The sequence below is a fragment of the Oreochromis aureus genome, linkage group 20 (genome assembly GCF_013358895.1).
Source record: "Oreochromis aureus strain Israel breed Guangdong linkage group 20, ZZ_aureus, whole genome shotgun sequence".
NCBI lineage: Eukaryota > Metazoa > Chordata > Actinopteri > Cichliformes > Cichlidae > Oreochromis > Oreochromis aureus.
Genome location: NC_052961.1, coordinates 12,661,289 through 12,687,164, shown reverse-complemented (window position 1 = coordinate 12,687,164; position 25,876 = coordinate 12,661,289). Strand labels below are relative to the sequence as shown.

At 39.9% G+C, this 25,876-nt stretch overlaps 1 protein-coding gene across 4 annotated transcripts in view; it reads left to right on the top strand.

The window, feature by feature from the left end:
* Positions 1-6,040: 6,040 nt before the first annotated feature.
* Positions 6,041-25,876, top strand: part of dlgap4a (discs, large (Drosophila) homolog-associated protein 4a) — a 98,015-nt gene continuing 78,179 nt past the window's right edge. For all 4 annotated transcript variants that reach the window (XM_039604705.1, XM_039604706.1, XM_039604704.1 and 1 more), the window contains exon 1: positions 6,041-6,372. The gene's annotated coding sequence lies outside the window, so the exon portion shown is untranslated. The remainder of the gene's footprint in view (positions 6,373-25,876) is intronic.

Here is a 25,876-nt window from a genome sequence, read left to right as displayed (position 1 = left end):
TGACCGTGTAAACTGTCCAGTCAGGAAACAGAAAGGATGTAGAGCAGCTGTGACTTCGCACTCTTATTTTAAGACAATCTTCCGCAAATAGGTTGCCCCTGCTGAGACAAATAATTGGCGTGATATCTTGGGGGCACGAGCATGAGGAGCAGTCTGCATTTTAATGCCAATCCTCCACAGGAAGAACCCAGCTATGCATGCCACCGGGCATGATCTGTGGACTCTGTACATTCAGGGAAACACATACTATTGAAACTTAAGACAGACTATGGGGGTTTAATGCTTTTTAGGTGAGTACAAAAAAAAAAGAATGACAAACAAAATTTTATGTGGTGAAATGTTTGTTGTTCTACTTTAAATGCATTTAAAATAAAATAAATAAAATGCGCTGATCAGTCAAAGATATTGTATTTTACTTCTTGATGCTTCTCCAGTTCATTTGTATCTTTTTGAGCATTAAGAGTACGGTTGTCTATGATGTCCCAGTTAATATTAAACTCTGATGGCGGCTAAAAACATAGATCTTACCCACGGATATCAATTTATACAGCACCAAATCACAACAACGGTCACCTCAAAGCGCTTTATATTGTCAGGTAGACCATACAACAATACAACAGGAGAAAACCCCAACAATCAGACGACCCCCTATGAGCAAAGCACTTTGGCGACAGTGGGAAGGAAAAACTCCCTTTTAACAGGAGGAAACCTCCAGCAGAACCAGGCTCAGGGAGGGGCGGTCGTCTGCCACAACTGGTTGGGGTGAGGGGAGGAAGACAGAACAAAAGACATGCTGTGGAAGAGATCCAGCGATTAATAATAAGAATAATAAGTAAATAAAAATGATTCAGTGCAGAGAGGCTGGTTGCTGCTAGCAAACAGAAGCTTTGAAAAGTAGGTAAGTGGAGCATCTGTGCTCACAGCCAGGGCTGTGGACTTGACATGACCATGCTATGGATATCTTTATTTAGTGACACTATACAGATCTAGATGTAGAAGAAGCTGTCTGAAACTGGGCATTGAGGGAAGCCTCGCAAGAATGACTTGTTAATATATTATGTTTAGAAACATTTACTATTGAAAAAGTTAATCTTATATTTAAGAAAAAAAAGAAAAGAAGGCTTAATAGGTCCTTTTTAATGTCCCAACCTCTTTTATCTTCCATTGTCTTTGAACGCAGCACATTATATGTATATTATTTAACCAACTTCAGGATGCCTATATGTTAAGCAGCTGTGAAAGACACAAACAGACCTGGAAACAAGGCTTTCTGAAAGACAGTTTGTTATATATTATTCCTAGAAGCAGTACTGTATACAGAGATTGTTACATAAAACAGATTGTGAATGAGGGAGCGGACTGATCTGATCAAGCTCGCTGCAGAGCTTGGCAGCTGATGGACGAACAGCTTTCTCCCTCCTCCAAAACAGTCACTGTATACCGTACTCTACTCACTGGCTTGAGTACACACAAGGAGGCCAAGACAAAGCAAAACCAATCCCAAGTTTCACTTGCTTTGCCAGAAGTGTGTCACGATTTTTATGGGTTACAATGCTGAAAACAGCCAGTTACAAACTTCATCTTGTTACATATCAAGTATAAAAGGAGACTTAAAACTGCATGGTTGGTTTCTGTTTAAATTTCTCCACTAGCAAATCAACCAAAAAAGCACACCAAGAATGGCAAATGGATTGTGAAAGTAATTCATTTTTCTCTCTGTCTGGAACATAAAATGTCAAAAAAGAAGAAAAAAAGAGAAAAGAATGGTAATGCTTTGCTTAACATCATTATCTTTCTTATTCAAACAAATTCTTTATTGTAACAGACTGTAAAAAAATTAAACATGGTCTATGTATCTCTTAAGTGTTTTGGGAAAACCTTTATTGAATAAGAAAATAATGTAACAATAAAGCTGCTGAACAGTGTCTAACATGTTTCTCTCCTTTTACTATAGCAAAGAAAATCTGGGTCTACATAACTCTTTATTATAGCTGCACTTGGTTTTATTATTCATACAAAAATAGGAAAATAATATTTTTTTGCATTATTATTTCCTTATGAGTGGTTTTGTCTTTACAGAAAAAACAGCACTATTACAGGCAGTGTCCCTGTTTGATGAACACTTATTCACAGATATGCATGACAACATATTCCAGTGCTACAGCACTAAAAATGTTTAGGAAAATTGATTTACAAACAGCAACATGCACGTCACATATGTAAAGTATATATAGGTCTAATATTTTTTAACAAACAACCTTTATTTGTCACATACACAATCATACAGAGTACAACATGTAGTGAAATGCTTTTGTGCGAGCTGCAGACAGGCTGCAGACGTAGCCGCGCCATTCCAGGGTTTTGTTTTAGCATGGGGCATCTAGCCAGGACCCTTACTGGATACTGGGTGGAAATCAAACTTGCGACTCCCGCTCCAAAGGTGTGTAGTTTTACCACCACACTATCCAGCTGCAGCATTATTTTAATAAATAATGCTGTACATATGCAATATCCAGACACTATGTAGTAATAATTCCCCAATGAAGTGTATATAATAGACATAGGAGAACATTTTAAGATTCCATGACATAAAAGTTATGAAATTATACATACATGCTGTTCAGCATAAAAATGTAGGTATCATATAGAACAGCAGGATGCAAACATATGCTATTACATGATATATGGTATTTTTGAAAGGGTGTATTTTGCCTTTGATTACTTTTCTTACTTAAAGGTATTAACAAAATACAAAATTATGCCAAGACTGTTTAACCCCTAGAGGGCTCAATTTACCCCATCCTTGTGCTCATTATCCCTCTACATCGGGGCATGTTGTGCAGTAGGACTAACTTTTTTGACAGGTCATTGCTGTAAAACTATAATAACTAGAATTTGTTTTAGAGTTCATAGAGACAACAAAACAATATTATTATTTGAATATTATTATCATTATTTTAAACAAATGCAATTTTATTTGGCAGCAAAATCAACTGTAAAAAGTTGCTCATCATACCTTCTTTTCCATAGAGATAATAAGGCAATGCAATGTGGATGCACCACTCTGGTGACTGTGGAGATGGTGGTTTTAGGACAGTGGTGGGTGGAGATGCTCATTCTCTCCTCACATTGTCCCTGTTTTCACATAGTCATACATTCACCTATTAAACCACACTGACATGACAAACACACGGCCAAGTCGCCATTTAATTGGCTTTAGTCCATAAGTGGGATGGTACACATGCCACTGATCCAAATCCTGTCAGGCACTGTAGGGTGTTCAAAGAAAAAAAAAACATGTTTTCCACTAATATCCGAAATATGATTGACCAGGTAAATTTACAGTCCATTATGGTTGAACTGGGAATTAACTAGCCAACTAGTAAAAAAGCAACAAGTGAGGGATTACTGCCAGATACCTTAAAAAGAAAAAGTACACACACAAAAAAAGCATTCAGTTTACAACACAACCACTGGCCGCCTCTGTGCCCCCTTTGGATATCCATCCTTGGATCAGAAGCAGAGTTATTAGTCATGGTCTTATCCAATCAGCCATCCTTAATGCTTTTGCTACTGGGCATTACTCTGGAGAGGAAAGATTGTCTTTCATTGTCAGTTTGATTTCAAACTGGAGATTAGTCGTATTCTTTCAGTTGCTTGTGGCACAGACCTATGTGTATTTGTGTATGTGTGCGCTTCTGTGTGTCTAATAATGTTTGCATTTGGGCATACAAACATCTGTGTCGAAATTATTCAGTCCGGGAAACCTTCATGAGTTCTTTTTGTGTTACATTCTGTACATATGAAGATTAATATCTTTCAGTCAGACTGTAGCGGTGGGTCATCTCACAGGCAAAAATCTGATTCAGAGACTGCCCAGCATTTCACTATAATCATGCGTATTTTATGTGCGAAATCAGAGACATTAATATTTAAAACCTGACCTTCATATAATTATAATTCACTTAATTTAGGATCATAAACAAAGAGTTATTCACCACTTAAATCACCATACATACAGTCTATATATAAAAAAAGGTTTATTACATTAACGATTTTAGTTAACAACAGTGGGCTTGCTGGATAGCTGGGTAACAATCTGTGAACACAATTTTAGAGCAACATTATAATACATCCGGACTTTCTGTGTCTCTGAACTGCCTGAACTCCTGAGGACTCAGTTTCATGTATTGACACTGGGGATAGCTATTTAACATGTTTGAATCAATTTACAGCTGTTCTGAGGGTGTCTCCAAAGTCTCCAAAGACCTTTCTAACCATCTGGATTAAAAAATAATCCAGTCCAGTGAATGACAATAAGAGATTTCCCAAGCTAAGCCTGTGTTTGTGAATCAAAACAAAGAGGGCAACACCATGGCTCAGACAGAAAGCAGAGTGGCAACATGGTAGATGGATTTTGCATTCATACAGCTAGAAGTGTCTGACATTTATGTAAGCATTATCAGAATAGCCAGAGAAACTGGTCGTTTCCAGTGTGAACTGAAACTATGAATGCAGAAAGGCACAGACTATGAGAGTTAATGTCTTTCTTTGGTGAAATCAGATACTGGAAGCTGGAAATAATAATATGAGAATAGTGTGACTGAACCAAAACAGCATGATTAAGGCCAGAGAGTACAAACAATAGGCTGAAAGATGCTAAAAAGAGCTTCAAAGTGGAGTAATAATTTAATATCAGAGTTCCCGAGAGAGACCAGTCTCACAAGAAACAGAGAAATTAGATATGATTCAACTATTGATCATATGTCTGCGTGTGCGCACGTTTGTGTGTTTGTGTGTCAATGCAGGTGAGCTGACTCCTTTAAGAATCTTTGTACTTATTTATATAAACAGCTCTATAGCACATGTATGTATAGGTATTTTTAAGTAATCTCCGAATGCAATTACAGCTGGGTAAAATGGTTTGCTGACGCAGCTTTTATCATGTTGTAGATTTGTACCCGTGTTGCCCTTTAAAGTCTCATTTACACTGAGTTAGCCACTCCAATAAAAATGAAGAAGAGTTATTCTTCTGGAAGTGAGAAAAGAAAGAAAATAAACAGGAAGAGGATTAAAAAAGTGAGACAGAGGTGAGTGGCATAGATAATAATGATTAAACATAACACTAAATAACCAAACGCTGCACATCTGATCCAAAATGTGGGAGAGACTTGACTAAAGTATCTTACTGTGGCATCACTCTACTTCTTTTGTTTATGCTGAAGTTTAACATCAATTAACTTAGACGGCAGAGCAGCTTAGTGTGCCCAGCTCTGCCGTCAGTGACATGACCCAGTAATAATAAAACTGCGATGGAAGGCTGGTTGGAGGGGCCCACTGTGATTTTTGTTGAGGTCCCCAAAAGACTGGAATCGCCACTGAACCCATCCATCTAACTTGGATGTAGCAACTGTAAGTCAATCAGTCGATCAACTGAGACTAATTGATAATCAGTTTATTCTTTCAGTCGCTTTTCTATGAAGAACTCTGGGTCCAGCGTCCCAAAAGTAAAGATTTTTTCCCCTGTTTTCTCTTTTTAATGGCTGAAAACAATTGTTTTCTGTCTTGTGATATTAATAAATTACCGCATGTGGATATTTGTCCTTTGCTTTTATCAAATCAGAATGGAAAATGAAAATAATCGGCTGATTAATCAGTGATGGGGATGATCGTGGCTGCTGTTTCTGACCAACTTTAAAAAGCGTCATCCGATAACATCACCAACTCGATGTCAGTCAAAGCTCGGGCCTGCGGTCTGCTTTTTGAATGAATTTTTCCTTTAAACTCCCTCTTCTCTCTCCTTGAATCATCAAGGAGCATCACTCCTCACAAACGGAAAGAATAGACAGCCAAACGCACGCACGCACTCATGTGGCCTCTCTCTGCGCATAATGATTCATCAACCACCGTTTGCTCATGAAACCGTGATTTCATGAGTTCAGGTCCGATGAGTTCATTTACGGAGCTGGGTGGTTTGTCGTGGGCCCTCGGATGCCCCCACCCCCACCTCTCTCATCCCGCGTCTCGACGGACCGAACGCTGCTGCTGCAGCATCACCGGCAGCCTCCAAACTGCGTTTTCCCTGCCGCGATGGATCCCCGAGTAAACCGGCGAGCTGCTGTCAGAGAGACACCGCTGTAGCCGCTGTGGGCAAGGACCGACACGCAATGACCGCAAAGAAATGGTGCCATAGAATCCAACTAAGAGATAAAGAAAGGCAATTTTATTTCTAGCGATGTTATAGGATCGCCTTGTTTACCTTCTCGACAGATAAGCAGCCGGGTGACTGTGATATTACGGCATGTAGGAGCTGGATAACTATTCCTGTGTGACCGACACCCTTCTGCTGCTGATTACAGTGAAATGAAAAAGGTAAGCTTGTTGACACGTTCAGGATTTACATCGGGCGTTGCGGGTTTCAGTGAAGAAAAAAGAAAAAAGAAACAACAAAAAACCTAACAGCTCAAATGGGAGCTCATCAGGCTGCATTGTTGCATCGACAATTCCAGTCTTCTTGAGTTGAAATTGACGATTGATTTGGGTGTTTGGATTAGGTCGATTGTCACCTGTCGAAATATGAGTGTGTTTTTAGCGCAAAGAGCCCTGTAAGTAACTTGACATAAATCAATGTAGGTATCATGTCAGCAGCTTGATTTATTGTGAATGTACCAGTTATTCACCTCAGGATGCCTGGACTACCTGGCTTCAGCCTGCCAAAGCCAAAGTCGGTTTATCCTGTAAGATAGTGGTGCCTGAAATCTTTTTTCTCTCCCCTTTTCAGTCTTATGCGCATGATCTGTGTTTGTCAAAGTTATCAAATCTTTGCTTTCATCATTCCTGCAGGGAGAAACAGCCACTGAATTCAGAGTTTGGAAAGGGAAAAGCATGTCTTTTGAGAACAATTAGGTGAATCTCTGTTAGCTTTTAACTCTGCAGATTTTGAATTAATCAGAACCATATATATATATATATATATATATATATATATATATATATATATATATATATATATATATATATATATATATATATATATATATATATATATATATATATATATATTTTTTTTCTTTCTCTTGGTCTTTAATGAGTGGAAATAAAACCCCATACTAGCAGCAAAATCTCAGGCTATCCTAGAGTTTCATCATTCTCGCTCCTAAAATATTGCAGTTTTTATTATCCAGTATGTGAAAGACATATTTCTAAGGGGCCCTGTCCTCTGGAGGGAGCAGGAGCTGCCTGCTGAATTTTTTGTGTGGACGGAAACAAGCTCTCTTCTACTGTAAAGCTGCAGATGAGTCCGTGGGGGATGATCGATAGCCAGTTTGTATCAAGGCCCGTGTTTCAGCTGTCATTGTCGAACAGTGGCCTCTACAATTAAAAGCCCATTTTGTTAGTGAAAGACTGATTAATAATTCATCCGCAGCTCAATGGAACCACAAATCTGTGGATGACACACTGAAGGATGCCTGTGAAGCAATCTAGTGCTGTGCAGGCTGGTAGGTTTACACATCACTATATAGGCTGGATGGTAAATACACACTTTACTGTTTGCTGACTTTTAAATGTGCACTGGATTGTTTGCTCTAAGCAGAAAACTAAAAGCACACACACTCAGTGTTGAGCAGTACAAACAAGACATCTCTGGGTATCCAGTGTCAAACAGCTCTGTTGGTGGTGGACTGTAGCCTCTCACTGCGGTGTCAATGTCATATCTGCTGCCAGGGAGCCAACAGCCATGATGATACTATACCACGGAGTTTGAAGGAAACCCAGCTGGCTCCGGTCCAGGATGGTGGGTGTTTTAAAAATCGGCTTAGTCAGGGCTACTGCAGGGAGTGATTAGAAAAGATAGCGTACAGTATCACACACATCAGTGTGACGTCAACAGGACGCAGGGCATTAAAAGTATTTTCACACCAGGACCCAGAGGAATCCAGAAACGGAGCCAGAGTTGCAGAATCCATCACACTGAACCCATTAAGTGAATATTTAGAGAGCTGTCATGCAAACTATCCAGGCATTATTATTTTTCTTAAATCTGAAACAATCTGAAAGATGAATATTATCTCCTAGTGAAAGAATGTATTTAAGTGCATGGAGTTGCATGTAATCTTGAGTACAACTTGTATGCTACATGAGTGCTTCCATTTTAAGTTATGTAACATTTCTACTCACCCACATTTCAGTAGGAAACATTGTACTTTTTACTCCACTACATTTATTCACTGGTGGAGGAAGTGCTGAAATCTGTTACTCAAGTTAAAGGAGCAGGCTGGAGTGTAGAAATATGCATCCCTACAACTAAAAGTATTGCAATTAAAATATATTTCAAGGTCAAAATGTCAAAAAAACAAATGGCTTCTTTTTAGAATAAAATAAATTAGTCATTGGTTTGATGCATAAATGGGTAAATATCCCCTTAAAGGGGTTGGTCACTCCAAAATCAAACAGATATTTCTTCTGTCACCTGCAGTGGTTTTTCCCATCTATATTTTTCAATGTGTATCAGAGATATCCGCTATAGAAATGTTGGTATTTTCTTAAAAAAAATCACGATTTCAAAAAAAATCCACTAATCTTGGTGCGAGCAGTTTCCTGTAGGAACATTTTTCTTTCTGCTGTCTCCACTCTCCAGCCAACCAACTATCCAGAAGGAAGTCGTCCACCCGTGATCACAGACTTGTACTCGAGACAGTGTGACAAGATACAAATATTAATGGCATTTATTTCTGCTGAGCTGTATTGTTCGCCAGCATGGCTTGTGTTTTAATAATCTGATAAATGTAGTGGAACAAAAAAGTATCTGGTCATTCAGGTCAGCTTTCACAATAAAGCCCCGAACAGTAGATGTAGAGATACTGATGAGTACTTCCTCAGTTAATAAAGGTAAAGACCAATACACCAACTCAAAACAGTCCAGTACAAGCAATAAAAGCTGGGCCTAACTACATTTAACAGACACGGGGCGACTGTGGTTCAGGGGGTTGGGAAGCTCATCTTGTAACTGGAAGGTTGCCGGTTCGATCCCCAGCTCTGTCTGTCGGGGTCGTTGTGTCATTGGGCAAGACACTTCACCTACCACCTACTGGTGATGGCCAGAGGGGCTGATGGTGCGATATGGCAGCCTCGCTTATGTCAGTCTGCCCCAGGGCAGCTGTGGCTACAACTGTAGCTTGTGCTCTGAGGGTCTCAAAAAGCGCTATATAAATACAATCCATTATTATTACAAAGCAATATTTTTTTTATTCTCTATTTTGGTCTCTACCAGCTTATAGGAGAAACATCAAGCTATTAACCTGCTAAATGTGCAGCCAGCTAGTTGCTAATCATCAGCTTTCTGTTGCAGAAGAAATAATGTTAAATAATCTTTTAACCTGAAAATAGTTGTCTGCTGTTGCTGAAACTGTCTGCGAGAGAGGTGGGAGTAAATCAAAAATGAAGTTGTGGACAGTGAGCTTCACCTCACTGTAGAGCTACATAAAACAGTGGGAGCCTGGAAGCAAATGGAGCCGATAATTCTCTCCAGTCTCTTTTACTTACAGTTCATAAGGTTTCCTGAAGTATGATTGGCCATGCTGGTCATTTCCTGTATCATTAGAAGAGACAGAAATATCATATAGCATTGGCCTAAAAAGCATTTCAATGCACAAGGAAAACAACGTTTTCTTATTCTGTCTCCTTTGTTATCCATTTGGCTGGATTTCCTCCTCTCTCATCTCTCTCTAGATTATCAGCTGTATGTGGTGGGAGTAAGGTCAGGTGACAGACACAACAAGTTAAATACAGTATAGCAGCTTCACCAGCCTTTATGTCGCACTGTTATATTGACTGATGTAGTACTATAACTGGTATCAATATAGTTTGCTGAATTTAATATGTCTGTTGTAAATAAAACTACTGTTTGAGGTAGCCTATTGATGCTATTTGTTACACATTTTTAATGTCAGTAATGGCACACCTGTAAAGGCAAAATGCACTCACTGGACCTGAATTCTAGAAATGAATTAATTTGGAGTTTAGATACAGAAATGGACTACATTTATACTGTTTTAAACTATATAATCAAGACAAACTTAGTGAAAAGTTACTTATCTGTTCGCTGTAACCTCATCAAAATGAAGTCACTGAGAGACTTTTCAAAAATTTTGTTTAATTGGTCCATTTCAACATGGCAACCTATACCAAGTGCAGTCACTCCACCTGACAGCCATACCTGATTTACATTTGGCTCATGTTTACTTCAGGTTGTTTTCTTATTCACATCTGGACTGTTCTGAACACAGCTGCTATTTTTAGATTGCTCAGAAGAGGTCCCATTCTGTCCCCTTGCACTTTTGTGAGCTTCTCCGGTGTGTCAAATTGATGACTGTTCAGTTTGAGTAACAGAATGAAGTCTCATGGAGGCAAATCTGCTAAACAGGGAGTGAAGATTGTATTTAGCAGCTTCATATTTTGTTGGAGGTTGTTGAGGTAGCTCTAGTTTGGTTTGGTTTTTTTGGCTGCTCTTGTGCATGCTGGGGAACGTAAACACATGGCATCATATTTTTTTACATAAAAATTTATATGGGCGTTATCGTAGATGGCATGATATATGACAACCCGTAGTTTGGATCCAGCTCTTATCACCAGCGATGATCCTCAGCATGTGGGACCAGTTAGAAACACAAGCTGATCTTTTGTCCTTGTACAAGTTTGAGGCCCACAATGAAAGTGGCTAGAATGGAAATTCTCTCCTTGGAAATCTTTGCTTATACGATTTAGTAAAAAGGCAGGGATTCATGAGATCTTCAAGGTGAATTCTGTGTGAAGTCTGTATGTTCTCCCCGGACCTACTTGGACTCTCTCCCAGTACTCTGGCTTCCTCCCACATTCCCAAGGCATGCATGTTAGTTTAACTGATAATTCTTAATTGGCTGTAGGTTTGACTGTGTGAATAGTTGTCTGTCTCTCTGTGTTAGCCCAGCAATAGACTGTCAGCTTGTCCAAAACGTACCCCACCTCTCACCCAAAGGTAGCTGGGATAGGCTCCAGGCCCCCTCTGTGATTCTAAACTGGATCAACAGTTAAGATAATCGAGTTTTTGTTAACATTTTGATGGGTAGAAAAACAGTCAGATTGATGGATGGAAATCATTTGATTGAATATAACTTGAGTATAAAAAAATCATTGAAAAAACAAAACAAAAAACAGACATGGGTAAAATAAGAATTCAAAAATGTTCTTAAATGAGACCCATTGTGTTTGCTGTCTGACCGGGAGAAGAAATCCCATACAGTATTTGTACAGTAGCTGTTGTTTCTTTGTATTTACCATAGCAACAAGCCACCGGTGTAACTTCGGTTCATGCAGAAGAATGGCGCTCTCAAGCCAGCCATGTGTACACTTCCTCCTTATCATTGGTGAAGTGTCTTAGTGCTCCATCTGTTCAGCTATTGTCTCATCATCACCCTCTCAAATTTCTTGAGAAAGACGGCTCAAATTAAGAGCAAAGATGGCGTGATTTCAGCTCCGAAGAGAGTCGCTCATCTCATTCTGTATGTCCGAAACAGAGAGAGAGTTTATGACCTTGGTAATGCTTCTCTCGGTCCATCTCACACAGGAGCCGATGAAGCGGCTGGAGGTGATTAAAGTCTGCCTCCATTGATGGTCCTCTGTGCTGCTGAGTCAGTGACCTTTCCTGCCATTGGGTCACTGTGCTCAAATAGCTCCTCTGCTTTCCTCTCCCCATCTCCTACCCTCTTATCCCTCTTATCCTGTTCGCTTCCTTTCTGCCCTCTTCTGTTTAGCGGCTTGTTTCACGCGGCAAAAACAACCCCCAAGGACAAATCAAATGAAATGATAAACAGTCAGCTACACCGCACCAAAAAAGCTCTCTTTCCTCGGCATACTTCAACTGTCTTTCAGCGTTCGTCAAATTCAAGTTGAAACATCTCACACTTTCTGCTTCTTGCGAGCCCCAAAATAGAAATAACCATTTTACAGTAGGCCCGTGACAAGTGTCTTCTTATCTTCCTGCATGTGTCATTTTACAATAAGTCCCTGCCTGGGCTGCGTCGCTGAATGGATCCTCTGACACAAATTTGCATGTTAAGCTTAACGTTTTTCACCAGGGACAATTTGTCAGCACACAGCAATTAATGAGTCTGTGTCCCCTGGTGATTAATTATGTCTCATGTGTCCACAGCAAATGTGTATGCATTTAAACAAAAAAAAAAAAAAAATTATGTGAAAAATAGTTTTCTTGGTGTGGAACAAACATTTGCTTTGCTTTTTCCTCCACGACCAGTTTGCAGCTGGATGCAAATAAAAGCTAACAGACAAGGACAATTGACAAACCGTGATTGAGAGACGTCTTCTGTGTGAAAGGTAGAAGCAATACTGTAGGAGACAGAGAACGCTACAGGAATAATGCAGGGTGACATTCAAAGCTCAGGGATATTTTGTTTTGCAACTACAAAGAGAATTTCTTCATTCTTCGCTTGCATTTCTGGGGCAGCTCTCGATGATTGTGTCTGTGGGTGGTTTTGTGTATGTAAAAATACTTTTTTGGACGAGGACTGAGCTCACGGGTATTCATTGTAATATCCACTGCCCTTGAATCAAAAGTTGGCTTTAATTACTTCTTTGTAAACATAAGAAAACTGGTGTTCAAAACAGATTTTGCCTTTTGGAAACCTGCTACCCTCCAGCAGGTCCAAACCAAATGCGTAAATTCACTTACATATTCCAGAGAACAGTGGGATAACAAATGCTCATCATGCTCTAATGTGTTGCTGGACAACATTGTGGTAAACAAACACAAGCATGCAGATAAAGTGTTAGTTGCATTATCCAGGGAAAGATCCACTCCTACCTTAAAATACCTGCAGCAAGATTTGTTTGCTTTAAAGCCAGTGTTAAATTGATAGAACTATCATTAACTTGCTTTACTAGTATACAATCGTTTGGGCCTAGATATTCATTTTACTGCAAAACAGTGGACAGACAGTGAGCTTAATAGGGAGCCAGAGAGCAGATCTAAGCCCTCTGAAGATTAACACTATGGGTTGCCTGCCTTCTGGCTCTTGCCGCCAATTACATTCACTCAAACCGAGACCTGACCCCGGGTGTGTGCTTGTGTCACAGCCCTGGCCCTCGGCACCATATGGACATGGCATTGCATGTTATCACGTGTGTTGCTAGCACTGCATCTCATCACCTCAACACAAGATTGTTTTGACCTTCTGGCATGCATGGCTTCCCCTGATTTCATGCATGCAGCATCAGGGTCCAAGTGTGAATAGAGATAATTAACACTTCTGACCAGGACTGATCTCTGCAGCATTTTTTTGAAACGTAATAATTAAGAATGCTTGCTGAAATAAATACTCGACTGGACTCTAATTTATTCAACGAGATACTAGAGATGAAAAATTCATTACTGACGCCAAGCTGCAACTGTTTTGTTTATGGTCTATTAGTGATAAGAAGAAAAATGGAGCCTCTATTCTTTGTGAAATGTAGACATCAAATCACCTATTCTGCAGCAAAGTTTTTCTTAAGTTAGAATCCTGAACATTTTAGTCCTGGTGAATGTGGTGACACTTATGGTGACAGCAAACACTTACCCCGAGAGTACACTGGGTGCATGTCTGTGTTGTCACGTCTCAGACAAGGTTCGTTCCGTTCTTTGCACGATTTCAAATTACACTTGGAGCGTTTCAGAAGCGTTTGGTCTGTAGGAGATTCTTTGTGCTGTTTCTGTTCTGACATCCTGCTCTCCTCATCTGCTGTCTGGGCAAAAATACAAAAGAAGGAAACATTTGTGTACAGTGCAACCAAATAAGCATAAAGTACATTGTTTAAGCGCAGAAGTCGGTCATAAAATAATTTCAAACATGATCAGATTTGCAGATGATTTGCATGCACACAGTACAGTTTTTTTTCCACACAACAGCTGAACACAGTGAAACCAGTTGGAGGTGTGCAGCCTCTTGCCTGCAGCTTTTCTAGCAGCTCATTGTGGCTGTCCATTCTGTTTCATGACACTTTTTCGAAGATTAGAGTGTATCGATTCATGGACTAATGCCACAAATGATTGTTGTCTTGCTTCATACATACACTTCTGGTAAATGATCATGGTCACCCTGTTTTTGACAGCCGAGTGCTTTTTAATGTGATGCAGGAACAGTTTTTGGTCCACCACACAATGCATGATGTAAAGAGAGGCTAACTAATAAGGTTGTTATCAGGGAGATTTAATTGTGCTAGATCACATGTAGATATTGTTAAGTTTCCCTTTGTTTAGGTAGGTTATCTTGTTGTAGTGCTGGGAGGGATCATAGACTGCTGCTACAGTACCAGTCAAAGCTGCTATACAAAGGGACTTCCAGTTGATAGTGAATATTGAATATTGAATATTGAATAGTGAATATACAGATACTGCATGTTGATTATATCGCTGTTAAGACAGAGCATATACTCTTAATTTTAGCCATTAAACATAAGAAAAACATTGTTTTTCCCTCTAAACTGGACCAAATAAATTCAAAAAACAAAACTTCTTTATGCTCTTGTAATTAGCCATTCCCACCCACACGAACCAGGACAGATTGTTATGGTGTTTAAAACAAAATCGAGGTCTTTCTGTGTCCAAAACACTCTCATTATTAGGTTTGTAATTCTATAATTCTGTTTCTCAAGGAGCTCGTCGACCTTTAATATGTTAATATGTCTCCACTGCAAAGGCAGCCAACAATATCCAAATGGTATTAAATTATTTACCCCCCAAAAAACACTGACACATATAAGAGTTTCACATGGAGGCTGCGCACAATGTGCAATTCCCACACCACGACGGTACAGAGGCTGCATCAAGCCAGACAGAAAACCTTACATCATTCCCAGTAATATTTTCTGTCCACATAAGTGGTAATGTGTGCACTTTCACTGGCACACACGCTCTCATTTAGGCAAAGGATTTCAGGAAGGAATACTGTAGCCTTTTGTGCGATGCAGATTAAACTAAGCTCAAGTTGGAGACTGGGAAATCACACCGTGGCTTTGCTTTGGCTTAATCCTGCCTGTGCACGGTGTCAAGATTTTGAATAATAACGTTAAGCCACTCCCACAGCTTGAGATATAACAGAAAAGTTAGAAAAAAGTAGCCATATGAGAACTCAAAGTGCAAAGCGGTCAACAATAAAACACGTGACAACCTTGTCAGCTGGAAATCACATTAGAGCCTTCTGCTAATTTGTTTAGCCAAAAATGTTTTAGTGGAACGTTCCTACCAACCAAATAATGCATAGACGCAATGTTTTTTTAATGAAGGCCGTTCTGCCTTTTAGCTTGTGCAAGTCGTAGCTGGATGATGGTCGATATAATGTGCAGAACTGGGGCGACAACACTGTTATTTGCATTGTGAGTTCCATAAGTGTTCAGTTTAGGCAGCAATCAATGATAGGTTTGATAATTTATGATGATCTTTTTAAAAATTTAACATCTTTACATCTACTGTGTCACCACCACACCATTAAAGTGGTGTACATAAACATGTATTGGACAATTTATTTCAGTTTTCAGGGAAAAATGAGTCTCAGTAATGATGTAGAGGTCTCAAAAACGTATAAAAGCCCATGGCATTACGGTAAAATAGTTGATAGCCCCTTTTAAATCAGTGGATTGCTATCTGGCTACGCGACATAGGGGAAAATCTCATCAAAAGGGGTTGATTTATAACCAGACCTAAACCCACAAGCAACCCTGAATAGGTCAGTGGTGGCCATTAAATAATCCTGTTTTATTTTATAGGCTTATATCGAAGGGAAAAGGTATATGGTGTTAAACGTGCTGTGAACATGGTTGATGTGAACATGTTGTGACTTCAGACTTACTCAGGTCCTATGTGCTAGTTACTGGTATTCATAATTTGTCCATGTTCTTTTCTTTAGACTACGCTGGATTTTTTGTACCCATAGTAAGAAACATGTATATTCTTACCACAGGGCAGGTTCATCAGAGCCTTTCTGCTGAAAACAGCTGCCTGTTGTGGCTGAGAAATGATGTAATGTGAGCAGAGATGGTGAAATGAAAACAAATGAGTTAGAGGATATAAAGCTCCGCAGAGAAACTTTATTTGTACATTTGTCATTATAAGCTAGCACTTCAGTGATTATGAACATAATGAGGAAATGTGTTTCTACTTATTTTGATGAAAATTAACCAGCTGGCTTTAGGCTTCTCTAAATACGTTTAAATACATTTTCTTTTACAAATTAGTCACATAATATATCACTTTCATTTAGTTAAACAACATGAAAAATCCCTTTTAATTATTTTTGTGCATTTACTTATCAGGTTTCTGTGTGTCTGGCTGCACTTCGTTTACTACTTTCAAAACTTACAGCTACTTTGGGTCTGGAGAGACGTAAACGCACCCGCACAGCCCGTTTGCTGTCAAGGCCGCAAAGAGTCGAGAACAACATTCAACCTTGTGACATTACACACCTGCATCCCCTCAACCCACACATGCACACACACTCACGCAAACTTTGACTGTAGCTGGAAGGAGTGATTGTGCGCTGTGTCATCCTCAGCAGTGAGGCAATTTGAAGCCTGTCTCCCTTTTTCACAGATAGATGCAACACGTCTCCCAGGATTGCTGAATACAAACACACTTCTGATCACTCATCCTCACTATAACCTTGAAGCTAAACAGAATGGTTTACCACATGACACGAGGTGTGCTACTACATTTTTGCTGTATTAGAGCGCTGCTACATTGAATCCTGCTGGTTTATTTATCCCACCTATGTACCGAGTTACAACGCTGCCAGTACCAAACCTATATAAATAGAAGCAGCATTTTCCCAGGTCTACCAATGAATGGCAGCCCGAAAGTGTTTAAGTGTATTATTGGTGTATTCCATCCTTTCTTAATTTTTAAAGGGTATAAATCCTCCTAAACTAAGCTGATACCATATCTAGTGTTCCCTGTTTTATCTTAGAACTGCAAGAGATTTGCATGACAATGTGGTCACGTCTTCACACTATTAAACTTAACAAGAGCATTAGCGCATATGACAGCTGCCCTCGTTTCTCTGCGTCAGTTTGATGTCTATATATTATTTATCGTGCATTCATGGGCATTCGCACTTATTGCGCAAAGTGGAGCTTGCAGCACTCCAAGTCACATGAATAATTGTTAAAACACAGTTATGTGGGATCTTGTCATAATAGCGCTACATATTCATTATGTCATGACCATCTATAGAGAGTATAGCGCAATATGTACTAGATAAGTATTGGAGCAAACATATTTGATTAGCAGCCTATCAATTGATTATCGTGGGCTAATGGACAGCAGTGATGTGTTTTCACTAATTTCATTGGATTTAGGGAGAAAATGTGTGATGTCATAGAGAAACTTGTGTTGCTCTGTCACTGCGGCAGGATTAACAACACAGGCAAAGAACTGACTTCTGCAGTTCCTCTGCTGTCTTGTGTTTGTGCATATCTAAAACTCACAGTCGCCACAGCAGGCTGTCTGAGTTGCTTAAATTTCTTGAACATGGCTTGACCTCTTGTTTCACTTTCATCCTTGTATGTGGGGCGTCAACTGATGGACAGGTCACCCTGAGCTCGATGTTTTAAATCCCTGTCGTGCTAACTGTAAAACACCAGGAACAGCAGAACAGCAGGAGGGAGGCAGCTGCGCCTTGAGACTGCCAGGTAATGGGGCAGCAAGAGGCTCCTGAGCCTCACAGGAGGCTAGAGGGCAAATCCTGGATGACTTGGAGATATATGGCAGAATCAGTCTTTCCCATGGGGATCCCGTCTGGAAGCACGACTGTGATGTAGGTCTTGGATAAAGGAGTTGTCTCAGACCTCCTCTTGAGTGCTGCACATCTCTGTAGCTTAAACTTACAGAACTGACAGCTGAGCATTAGGAAGTGACTAATGTCAGAACCCGGATTTGCCACCTGCTTGGAGAACATCTGTCTGTCATCACAAGGCAATCTCACTCCATTAATCTATTGGATATGCTAATGAATTTCTTGTGGAGAGTTGCAAGGATTCCCAAAGGTCACTGTGTACTCTTATGCATCACTTTTCCCTTCCATGCAATGCTCCATCCTTTAGTTTCATTTGTATATCACATAGGAGTACACAGTAGCAGTAAGCAACCCTGTCTCCTGCTGTCCTTACACATTGTTTGTTGATGTCATGGAAGCATTTCGTTAATTTTTCAATTAGCCCTCTTTGTATTTGTGATCATTTGTAGTATTTGTGAGTAAAAATCTAACTAATTATATCTATATCTGCATATAGATATATATATGTAGATATCTGTGTTTGTAAACAATGACCGACGCAGGGAATAGGAAGTCTTGAACCACATATCCATTATTTGCCACAAGGATATCCTGGCTATAACAGAAGCCTTGAAAAAATAGCAGATGGGATCCCAGATAGCTACAACTTTTCTGCCTCATGCTTTACTTGAGTAAACTCAGCTGTGACAAAAAAAAAGGTCCAAATGAGATTTGGCACATTTGGCCTAGCATCAGTTGCTGTAGGTAGGTCAGCAATAGCTGAAAACAAAAAAATAAGTAGAAAGAGTCTGGAGCATTGCTAAAGACTCTGGATTTCTGATGAGCCCCTTTTAGCAAGCACTTTGGTGACAGTGGGAAGGAAAAAAATCCCTTTTAACAGGAAGAAACCTTCGTCAGAACCAGGCTCAGGGAGGCCTGTCATCTGCTGCGACCGGTTGGGGGTGAGAGGAGGGAGACAGGATGAAAGACGTGCTGTGGAAGAGAGCCAGAGATTAATAATAACTAATGATCAAATGCATAGTGGTGTATACACACATGGTGAGGGAAGAGGTCCATCCATCCGATTTCTTGAGACAGGGAGGGTGGAGCCTATCAAGTTTATAGTTAACTAAAACTAAATTGCGCCTCATTTTCGTTGTTCAATGTTTCATTGCTACAGTGACGATAAAGATTCTGAATCTTGCTATGAGGTCACAGTGCCAATCATTGCATGATCATGCTGAAGTGGTAAACGGACTCATACTCAGAAACCTCCTTTCTAATTAATTTGAGTACTTAAAGCGCTTTCTACTACAAGTCTCATTCACCCAATTACACCCACACACAGCACATAAATATAAACATTTTACCATTTTTATATATTAACCGTTTTTAAACTCCAAAATCACATTTCATGCAGTAGAATGCAAGATATTAAGTTCATTTGAGACACACAGTTTATACAATTTATAAACAATCTGTTCCTTTGCATTGCTGTACTACTGTTTTTGGAGCCTGATCTCAGTACATGTGCTTCAGCGTTTGACAAAGAAGACTTTTAATACATCAAATAAGTGATGACGTTAACTGAATTCTGACTTAGTTTGTGTCTTGTTTGTTGTGCTGTAGAAGCAACGACAGTTCATCTCTATATCAAATCCAGCTTGTTTGACAAAAACGAAATATGGAAATTTAACTTCAGCAGTCAGTAATGAGATTTTAAAAATGTAAAGCTGAACATTGTAATATAGCAGACAGTCTGTTCTCAGTCTGCAGAATATTCCTAAACTAATTAACCAACAGTGGTTGCTGTTTCCACTGTGAGATCAGTGCTTGGTCCTTGTTGGGGCTGTTGTGAACGGTTAGTGTGCAGTAGTGTGTCAAAATGTTTCAAAGGTTGAGAGGTTTGAGATGGAGAAGGAGAGAGCAAGTAACTTTCTTCTTTAAATGGTGGAGAGAAGGGGTTTTTCAAATGCTCTCTGGAAGCTGTGTGATTGTTTCTGCCTGATCCTCCTGCATACGCTTGGTCACTGCGCTGCGTAGTCTCATTAGTATGGATGTCAGCGCCTCTCCTTCAGCTGAACCTGCCATGCCACTACAGTAGTAGAGCTGCCTGCCTGCCTGCCGCATTGTCCCTGGATGGCCGATGTGAGGCTGCCAGCTCTGTCTCCTCCCAAGGATGACTGAAATGTGGGCGAGCGTCAGAAGCTGAATGTCATGATTCAGTCAAAGGCGATGTCTGTGCCTGGATGTACAGAACAGGAATTCATGTTTCATATGGCTGTATAAAGAAAAGGGAACATATAAGAAGGCACTGTCATTGCTAAAGGCGAGCATAAAGTCTGCTTAAGAACAAAAAATTACAGCTGAGGTAAGACTGGGGAAAGGGCTGTTTGGTGATACTGATTCAGCCTACAGAGCTTCTGTATTTAGGTTGTACTGCAAGCATCAAGCAGCCCATCAAGTATTCATCTGTGGATTTAGGCTGTCGTGGCAGTTTCTGTATCTTGGTGTGATACCTGACTAACTTGATTATGTTGTGATCAGGGATGTGTTCTTCTAGTCAATAAAAATATTCCTTTATGAGCCTGACTGTATGATCGGGCTTCTTATCATGCTGCAGAATAAATTTGGGGCTGATTAGCGGCATCACTGAATGTAGTGGATAATAGAAAAGGATCTAAACATTTAAAGTGTCCAAAACCTTTGCACAGCACTGTATTTGTAGCAGTTATTTCATTTTTCTTGGAAAAGGTTTCAGATCGTCTTGGATTTACGTAGTTGACAGCCTGGCTTATTGTTTATTTACTTTGACACTTCTGGCTGTAGCTCTTTCGTCTTGTGTAGAGAAATCACAGGTGGTGATGTTCAGTACAGGCCAAGGACAGAACTGACATTGAGGGGGAAAAATATGACACTTCCAATACCTTTCTTGAAACAAAACAGATGTTTGTGAGTCAGGGTAAGCTTTTGGATGTAGGAAATGTGTGAAACTGAGACTTCTGCAGCACAAGCAAAGACAAATCAAATGAGCCAAGAAAATATAAAAGCAGAGATCACAGATTTAAAAGGTACCAGAGTAAGATGAGCAATGGTAAGACAGAGAATACCTACAGAAATGTGGAAATTGCCCCACGTGACATTAAGCCAGGATGAAGCAGCTGTGCACAAAGGTGAGGTTCTCCCTTGTCTTTATAAAAGCTGCTGCAGGCTCCAAAGAAAGCTTACCCAGTGATTTGGACCCAAGACTCAAATGGGAAGTTAGACTAAACACCATTATGAATATTTGGAAAATACACTTCTTCCTCTTTAAGTGTCATAACGAGAGAAACAAGTACTATATACCTTACTCATGTCTGTATGTTAAATATGAAGCTACAGCCACTAGATAGTTAGGTTAGCTCAGCTTAGCCTATCTTTGCATACAAACTGGAAAAAGGAGGAAATAGCCAGCTTGGTTCTTTACAAAGGTAGCATGAGTTGTTCATAATCACAACTACAGTCGGTGGTATTGTGAAAATAACAAACGGTTTTTATCAAGGCTGTTATGTGGAGATAACAAGATTCCAGGAGTTCACTGCACATGACCATTTTCTTTGTTTATGGATTATAGAAAGAACAATTTGATGTGGAAGCTTTACAGTGCTGGTAACTGACTGATTTTCTGGGTTTTTCATGCTTAGCTGTTGCTTGATTGTTACTGTGTTACTAGCTGTCACTTTTTAAATTGTTCTACTTTTGTTAAGACTTTGCATTATAGGCTATCTAGCCGTTTTGACTGACAGATGGGTACTAGCAAAGGTGACAGTAGTCTATAGCTGTTTGGAAGGCCTCACTTCAGCTAATTCAACTCACAGAACTGGACCTCTCTCATACTTACAAATAGCACAGCTTGCTGTGTGGTGAGTTGCACTAACAGAATGTCCAGGAAGTCAGTTTGGGTGACAGGTATTCTAGTTCAATTACTTAACTAATAAATTAGCAGTCCATCTGTGTTCTGCGTTGCATGCATAAAGTCTAGGGAAGCTAGCTTTAACTCATGACTTAGCACTCCTCATCTAATATGGTTAATTCTGGGCCCCAAAAAATCAAGATGCCAAAATCAAGGCTTTGAAATGAGTGTTCACAAACCAGTGGGATGTCACAGTGACTGTGTTTGTCTTTTATATAGGCTACAGTACAGGCTTGAAAACCTCCAGAGGACTTAAGCCTTGACTTGGACTTCATGATGGGCTTTTAAGTCTTTTATATTTTCTTGTCCCAGTGTTCAAACCATTAAATCCAAGTGATGTTTATATTGATCATGAATGACGGGAAGGGATGACTGCATAAGTGTAAAAAAACTACCCAAGAGATGTTTATGTATTCCTTCTCTGTGCACCCATGGCCATTGTCCTATGTTCCACCTCAAGGCCAGAGGATAAATTCTCCTCCTCTCACTCCGTGCTGCTTCGTCATCACTCCTGGCCTTCATTCAATCGGTGTGACAATGAGACGAAAGTGCACTGCCTTTACAAAGTCACCTGATTATACAATATTCTGTTTTTAGCCTTCACAGCGTCACCTCATCTATTCACATACCGCCGTGCTTCAAAACGCTTCCAGAAACCAGAGATGAAACTTGTTATTATTAGAGCTGTACTTTGAGGTCCATTGATGTAGGCTAATATTACATAAATTGGTTGACAATGCTGGGCTTTGTTGAGCTGTGATTGCACCGGGGTCCTGCTGTGTGTGCTTTGCCATTTCCCACTAAATCTAACTTTTAAGACATTGCATTTCAGTCGTCATGGTTTCTTAGCTTCCCCTCGCACCTGCTGTATGTAACGCACGCCACAGGAGTGAGAGTTTTTCCAGGCATGACTCAGAGACAGTGACACTCCCACCCCACACACTTTTGCTCCTCATGTGCTCACAGTAAGACATATTGACACGTTGTCTCAGTCTTTTTGATAATGCATTTGGTCCTGCTAGATAAGAGGCCCATACATCAAGCTGTCACAGGTCTGTCGAGCAGCAGCCTCACCTCATCACTTATATTCTCCCTTTCATTCTGTACACTTTGACTGCGGTACACTCCCACACATTTCTGTTTACCTACTTTTATTTTTCACTCTCTTCTGGGAGCTTTTAATTCTCAAATAACCTTTTGCATAATTTCTTTCTTCATTGTGCCTTTATTAGTAGCCATTCCTTTCTTTTAAAGGGACAGTTCAGCTCAGAGTAAAATCCACATATTTTTCCTCTGGCCTGTAGTGCTAGTAATCCATCTCGATTGCTTTGGTGTGAGCTGCCCAGATCTGGAGATATTGGCTGTAGAAATGTCTTCCTTTTCTTGAGTGTAATCGAACCAGATGGTGAGATGGTATTTTGATTGTGGTGCTTCAAGTGCAAAAAAAAAAAAATTGAAAAGAAAATTTAAAAAAAGGAAAAAAAGAAGTGTCTCTTTCCAAAAAAGATGACCCAGTTTCTTAAGATAAATAAATAAAGAGATTAACAAACAAACATGTGTGCAGGAAATACTTTCTTTTGCCTATATCCACCAGACTAAAGAAGATTGGAGCTAGTTTACATTACAGCTCAGCTGGGGGTGTGTGTGTTTGTTTTGGTTTCAGAAGATGACCATATCTACAGCTGATATGTCTAAAGCTGAGCAGAATGATAGAAATGAATAAAAATCACGACAGGTTAGAGGTAATATACTTTTTCAGGTGAACTGGCCCTTTAACTGTCCTGCATTTCTGACACCAAGAGCATTTGACTTGGGCTCCTTGACTCGTTCCCTCCTCCTTCATTTCATGCCAAGCATAAATGTGAGTTTTGATAAACAAAAATGAAATACCTCACTGGAAAGCAAGAAGAGTGGGAAAAAGTAAACAGCTGATGGAAAATGTATTTAAAAATGAGGAAGGCTTGGGTTTGAAATTAGAGGAGTGAGCAGCTCCTGAGGGTAAACAGGGCAGAACAGCCTCATTTATCACAAAGCGAAGCCTTTAAGGCAGAACTTAGCCGAACAGGTGAGAGGAAATGTCAGCGAAACCGATGGCGGCTGAGATATATGCAGGAGCTCGTTGGTGGTGTTAGCAATTAATTTCTGTTCATATACTCGACAGTCATTCATTGATTTAAATTATGTTGTCAATCTTGTTGCTGATGAGAATCAACATGGTGAAAGGCACACATCATTCTCTTTTGCTAAACCCAACCACTCCTCATTCCCTCAGCACCAAATAGACCCATTTGTCCCAGTACTGAGTCTGGTGACCCAGTGTTTGTATTTTTGGTTTAATATCGTTTGATTATCGTTATTCATGGTGTTGGTTATCTTTATTTCTTAGTGATCTTAGTTCTTCCTCCCTCAGTGTTTATTTAAGCCTGTGTATAATCTCTGTTCCCGCGTCTGCTCTGTGCCTTTCCCGTGTTCCACATTTTATGTCTAGTCACCCTTGTCTCTATGTTCCCTATGTCTCCCCAGTCACTGTATTAAGCTTGCATGTCTGGAGTCTGAGTTTCGGTCTGTGTGTTTCCTGTTTTATTTTGATAGATCCGTTGGGTCCTACATCCTGCCTGCCACAGCACAAACCACGACACCACTTCCATTTTGTCAAGCTCATTCCTTTCTCAGCGAAATGTTCATGTTGTCCTTGGTCTCTGTGTGGCTCTTGCTCCCAAATTTATAGATACAAATTGCTGGTAAGGATCCCTTGGCATCACATTTTAATGTGCTGGGTACTTTTAAGCATAATTTGTCAAGGTGCAGGACGGAGGCTGTAAATGAGTGTAATGTACAGTACATGTCAAAAGTTTGGACACACCTGAATGGTTTGAATGGTTTTTCTTTATTTTCATGACGATTTACATTGTAGATTCTCACTGAAGCCAAACTTCAGCTGTCAAACAGGTGGCATTATTTTAAACTCCTGAATACTTTGGTATACAGAGGAGTTCAGCTGACTCAGGCACTGCCAGGAACCCGATTCCTCTGCCTTCAAAACAAGCCCATTACTCCTCCACCAACGTTGCTGACATTTGGTTTACTGTGTTTGGTTTTCCACTATAGACAGAAAGCCAAATGTTCTTTGGTTACAGAAGTCTTGTCTTTTATTCAGAAACAACTTAGCACGCCTAAGCTGTGCTGTCATGTTCTGCCATGAACTTTAACATTTAATGCGCTAACTCAGGCCTGTACACTCTGAGATGTAACTCTTTGGTTTTCTGCAGTTTCTTTGCGCATTGCACGATCATGTGTTGAATTTGCAGGGACATTCACTACTGGGAAGATTTGCAACTTTCCTGGATGTTTTTCACTTGTGATGTAATGGACAACCTCAGATTGTTTGAAAATGACCTTATAACCATTCCCAGACTGATGTGCAGCATTAATTGCTTTTCTAAGATCATTGTCTTTTCTCCATGGCATCGTGTTAACACACAAATGAATGCTCCAGACCAGCAACCTGCCAAAACGTCTGCTTTTATAGAGGTGTTCACTCTTTGTGGTGATCAGTTAAGCATGTACATCTGATTGGCAGCACTGTGTCTGTTACTTACCCTTTAATTTCTATGGAATGGTGCACTCAGTTTTTCAAAAGACAGCATAAATGTGCAGTGAAAACGTTCTTTTTCATGTGTCTGTAGCTATCATTAAAATGTTTGTTTTGCAGTAAATGAGAAAAATGTTTTGTCCTTCACAATCTTTGATTTGTTCAGTGTTTCAGAGGATGACACCTCTGCCACTGTTAGCACTGTCAGTTTTATCTGTAAATCTGCACCTTGATTTAGCTCCTGCAAGCCTTTTACTTTAATAGGCCACACGTTGGAAAAACGCACATCTGAATAAACTCTCCAGAACTGATAATAGTTGTTTCTGTAGCTATTTTTTTTAAATTATTTATTTTAGGACACATCCTCTATTGATTGGGCCTTTCTTGTTCTGAGATCAAGGCCTTTCCTCCAGCTCAAAATGTGGTCAGGATTTTCATTCAACATTTCAAAGTGTTCTCAGGACACTCTGGCACCAAAAATGCTGATCCCTGGTTCTGAGTGATGTATCCTTGAACAAAACAACTGTACTTTTG